We start from the raw sequence: 5853 nt of genomic DNA, 5'->3' as shown, positions 1-5853 counted from the left end.
AATTACTACAAAGTTCAGTTGGAAGTTTATATTACCCTGTGACCTCCTCCTAAATTCTGCTGGCTGCCTTCCCTGAGAGTCCCCGTGAGATACAGTCAAGGATGGCTTCGCTGGGCTTGAGTTGGAGACAGGGAGTGCCTACGAGACTCTTTCCACTGCTGCTTCTGCTTTTATATTCATGCTAAATCTGTTTTGGCTCTAGGTAAGGTTAAATCCTTCTCCCACAGTCTGGATTTTCAGGTTTCCCAGGGGGGATGTGTGTGTGGAGGCAGGTTTGCCCCTCCTCTCACATTTTGGGAACTCACAGTTTTTCACCTGTCTCATGGAATTTGCAGTGCCCTGTCACTTCTTTCAAAGGATCTGCGAATTGTTTTGGTTTCCTTGGTGGTGGTTCTTGGAGCAAAAGTCCACAGTGTGAGTCTCCACATGTTCTGTCTGTCCAAAAGGGAGCTGCATGTTAGCCCTGTCTCCGATCCATCGTCTTCCTCCTCCCTCTTCTTTATTAGAATTTACAGATGAGAAACTTGTTGTGAGGAGTAGAAGACACTTTGAAGATGGTGCCATGAGTCCTGTGGGTGAGTTCTGGCTTCGCATCTAACTCCTTGAATGGCTTTTAGCAGGATAAAACTTCTCTGAGTTTGTTTTTTCATCTCTAGATGGAAATAATCCCATCTGGCCTGCCTCACATGGCTGTTGTGGAAGTTTACATGGGAAAAAAAAAAATCTGAAAACACATTCTAATCTGTGCCATGTCCTTCAAATGTGAGGTGTAGTTGGGCATATTGGCTCATGCTGTAATCCCAGCTCCCAGCACTTTGGGAGGCTGAGGAGGGAGAATTTCTTGAGGCTGGAAGTTTGAGATCTGGGCAACATAGTGAGGCCCAATCTCTATTAAAAAAAAAAAAAAAAGTGAGGTGTTATCCACAAGAATGTCCGGCACAGAGAAGGACATAGAGCAAGTTCTTAATATATATATATTTTTAAATTGTATCTTGGAATACTTGGCAATTTACGGGAAATTTGCAAAGATAATATGAAAAGTTCCCATATACCCCTCACCCAGTTTTAGTTTCCCCTAATGTTATTGTTATACAGTGGTAAACTTGTCCAAATGAAAAAACCAACATTCATACAGAACTATTAACTAAATCCCAAACTTTCACCAAACTGACATCCCAGTTTTTCTCCTAGTGTCCTTTTTCAGTTCCAGGAACCCATGCAGAATATTATGCTGCATTTAATCCTCAGGTCTCTGTAGTCTCCTCTGCTCTACAACAGTTTCTAAGTCATTCCTTGACTTTCATGATTTTGACAGTTTTGAGGAGTTCAGCTCAGGTATTTTGTAGGACAGCCCCCATTCCCTGTTGGTCTGTTGGAGTCATGGGATTTTCGAAGGAAAACCATGGTGCTGAAGTGCCCTTTTTTCATACAATATCAGGTGTAGTTGGCATTATTGGCAATGCTCACCTGACTCACCGGGTTAAGGTAGCATCTGCCAGCCTTCTCCACTGAAAAGTTACTATTTTTCCCTTTCCATACTCTAGTCGTTGTAAGTGAGTCGTTCAGTTGAGTCTATCTTCAAGGGTTAGAGGGATAAATTCCACTTCTTTGGTGGAGTGGGAGGGGGGGAAATATATACATATATTATTCGGAATTCTTCTGTAAGGAAACAGTATTTTCTTTTTTTAATATAGAGTTTCACTCTTGTGGCCCAGGCTAGAGTGCAATGGCACGATCTCGGCTCACTGCAAACTCCACCTCCCGGGTTCAAGCAATTCTCCTGCCTCAGCTTCCTGAGTAGCTGGGATTACAGGTGCCCACCACCACACTCAGCTAATTTTTGTATTTTTAGTAGAGATGGGGTTTCATCATGTTAGTCAGTCTGGTCTCGAACTCCTGACCTCAGGTGATCCACCCACCTCGGCCTCCCAAAGTGCTGGGATTACGGGCATGAGCCACCATGCCCGGCCAGGAAACAGTATCTTTTAAACCATCGAATAACAGAAACAATATTGATTGATATGAGGTTCAGTTTTTAATCTCTGCTTACTTAACTTCTGGTAAGAAAGCTAAGATTAGTCTTTCAGCCAACAGGCAGAGAGCAGGTGGGAGAAGGAAGAGTCACTAAAGCCCTAGAAAACCCACGAACTAGAGAATCAGCCTCTTTATGCCTGAGAGTTGACTGTCATTCCAGCTACTCCATGGCCAAAAAGCAGAGCTTCCTGATATGGGAAACCATACTCCTATGATAACAGCAGATGTCGCTATTGAGTAACGGCCGTGCAGCTTCTCCCTCGCGGGGTGTTTGCCTAAATACTAAGCTCTTGCTGAAGACTGAAGAAGCAACGTTCTGTCATTTAAATTCTTCCCCGGAAGATATTTTAAAATGTAAATAAGAAACATAATAATTATTCAGTTTCTGCAAACTGATCAAAGTAAACAGTGTTTGGGGGTTTCTATATCAATTCTAAAGTCTGATATAGACTATTTTAGCGGAAACATGGGTAAATATTCCATTTAATTTACTGTTTTGTCAGTAGGCTTTCTTAAACATTTGATACTCAGATGTATCTCTGTTCTTGCAATGATAAATATGGATAACATTATGAAGAATTAGAAGGTCACGGATATTTTTGAGACTAGTATGTTTTGTATTCTATCCACAAAACTCATTTTCAAAAATAATTGTTAGCTAGAATTGATATAAATCAGTTAGGGTTATTGATCACATGTATGAGTTAATGTTATTTAAGAAGGATTTTGAGATTGCACTAATGAACCCAAAGTGCTCCATGGAACCCAAAGTGCTTTCACATCCTAAAATTACTTAGTAGGATCATCTGGGCCTCAAATTGTTGAGTCCAGTATTTTCTTTGTCTCTGCTAAGGTGGCTACTAAACTGGATTGTCAAGATAGTCTCAGAAATAGGGAGGGAGAAAGAAAACAAAGTTAGAGTTGGACTTGATCGGAGCAAGAAACATTTTTTTTTTTTTTTTTTTGGAGACAGAGTCTTGCTCTTGTCATCCAGACTGGAGTGCAATCATGTGATCTCGACTCACTGCAACCTCCACCTCCCAGGTTCAGGCGATTCTCCTGCCTCAGCCTCTCAAGTAGCTGGGATTACAGGTGCCTGCCACCACATCAAGCTAATTTTGTTTGTATTTTTAGTAAAGACAGGGTTTCACCATGTTGGCCAGTCTGGTCCTGAACTCCTGACCTCAGGTGATCCATACACCTCGGCCTCCCAAAGTGCTGGGATTACAGGTGTGAGCCACCATGACCAGCCCTCTCTCAGATTTCTTGGCCTCAGAGTAAACATATATTTCTAGCACTTCTCCATTGTTTGATTTTCATTAAAATATATCAAAGTATCAGACGTCGTGTCCATTGGGAAGTCTTTATTGGCCACCATTTTGTTCAAGATAGTAAGCTGATCAATACATCAAAATTAGGGTATGGTCTGATATTTTTATTTCTATGAAAAACTTGGTCAGAATTTGTCTTTTCTTTGAAAAGAAACTGTGGAAAACATAATAGATTGCATGTTGAATAATCATGTTTTTAAAAGAAGGCTCATGTTAGTTTCATATAACAATTTAACTTAAAAGGGTAAGTCAGACTTTTATTGTAAGTTTGAGTGTGTTGGATTATTTCTTGCTAACTGATCCTAGAATAATAGAAGAGAAACCTTATTATTGATACAATAGTAGCCACCATTTATTGAGCAGTTGCTATATGCCAGGCATGGCTTTAAGTACTTCACATATATTATCTTATTTAGTTATTTACAATAACTCTATGGGCAGAGATGATTATCTCTACCTTGCCCATGAGCATATTGCGTCTTAGACACAGGTTAAGTGTATTAGTCTGTTTTCACACTGCTGATAAAGACACACCCGAGACTGGGCAATTTACAAAGAAAGAGGTTTAATTGGACTTACAGGTCCATGTGGCTGGGGAAGACTCACAATCATGGTGGGAGACAAGGAGGAACAAGTCACGTCTTACATGGATGGCAGCGGGCAGAGAGAGAGCTTGTGCAGGCAAACTCTTGTGTTTAAAGCCATCAGGTCTCATGAGACTCATTCACTATCACGAGAACAGCACAGGGAAGACTCACCCCCATAACTCAATCACCTCCCACCAGATTCTTCCTACAACATGTGGGAATTGTGGGAGTTACAAATCAAGATGAGATTTGGGTGGGGACACAGCCAAACCATATCACTAAGTAACTTACCTAAGATAAGAAAATCAGTGAGTGGCAATGCCGAAATCTTCCTTCTTTAAACTACACCTGGTCTTCCTCTCATAAGAGGTATTTCTATGGCTAAATCAAATTCCGATCAGTCCTGTCTTGGTAGCAGCAAATCATTATGCTATTTCTGATGCTTCTACTTAAGTTTATTACATGTCAACACTTAATCCAAGAAAATCTGAAAAAGCATCCAGACAAAAATAATCTTTTCTTTTTAATATTAAACAAAAAAAGTAATTAGAATTAGGTTCATTGCACTACGTTATGTTTAGGGTCTTGACCCTAGTATGCTCCTGGCAAACCAATTGTCCCCTGTAATTCATCTTAAAAGAGCTTTTCAGACATTTACTGTAGATTTGAATGTATTGAACTTTTTTTTTTAACTAAATAACTTCTAAAATGGCAGAATAGAAATTATGAAAAACCTGGGTAGGGAAATAAATGATTTAAAACTGATGGTTTGGATTAATTTAGTATATTTGGATGCCTGACATCAGATTGCTCTATCCTTCTCCAGCACTGATTAGTACTGATTAGTGCAACGGAATTATTATTATGGCTTAAAAAAATTAGAGAGTATTATTTTATCTAAGTAGCATATGAATAAGAAATGGGAGAAAAGTTAATCAGCCGCACAATGGTGCATTCATTCACCTATGTCCCTGCTGTGGTTTGTTTAATCTTCAAAAAGTTTATCTCACGTAGCTAACATACTATAGCAAGAAATTTTCTGATACCAGCCTGACTGGTTATTGGTAATTACTTTATCAGTCTCATTCCACAAACTTTATGTAAATCATTGCTATAGGCTGAATGTTTGTATCCCTCACAACATTCAAACGTTGAGACCTAACTCCCAGTGTGATGGTATTCAGAGGCGGGGCCTTTGGGAGGTGGTCAGTCATGAGGACAGAGCCCTCATAATGGGATTAAGGCCCTTATAAAAGAGATCCCAGAGAGCTCCCTCACCCCTTCTGCCGTGTGAGGACACCACAAGAGAAGACAGCTATCCATGAATCAGGAAGCTGACCCTTACCAGACACTGAGTTTGCCAGTGTCTTGATCTTGGACTTTCCAGACTTTAGGACTGTAAGAAATACATTTCTGTGTTTATAAGGCACCTGATTTATGGTAGTCTGTTATATGGTATTAGGTATTCTGTTATATAAATTTATCATATTCTGTTATGGTATTCTGCTATTAAAAGTAATGGCAAAAACGGCAATAACTTTTGCACCAACTTAATAGCAGCCCTAAGGAACTAAGAAAACCATACAGCTTAGTTTGGAGAACAGAAGGATGACTAGATTCCTCATTTTGTATTGTTACTTGTCCAAAATCAAGCAAGAATTTAACAGCTACACCAAACCCAGAAGTGGGTGTTGCTGACCTTTGTGTTTAGATGTGGCATTGAGCTTCTTTCGGTGTCTCCCTCTTTTCTGTCTCTCTATATACAAAATTGCAAGTTAGGAGGCATCAATCAAACACCAGATGTTTATTCTCTGTCTATTTAGCCAGACTCAAAGGCTTCTTTGAATCAAGGAAATCAGGTTTTTCCTCTCTTTGCTACACCATAATTATTTGTTTTCTAA

Source organism: Theropithecus gelada, chromosome 17 (assembly GCF_003255815.1).
Source record: "Theropithecus gelada isolate Dixy chromosome 17, Tgel_1.0, whole genome shotgun sequence".
Taxonomy (NCBI): domain Eukaryota; kingdom Metazoa; phylum Chordata; class Mammalia; order Primates; family Cercopithecidae; genus Theropithecus; species Theropithecus gelada.
The sequence above is the reverse complement of the archived record's forward strand: the minus strand, read 5'-3'. Positions refer to the sequence as shown.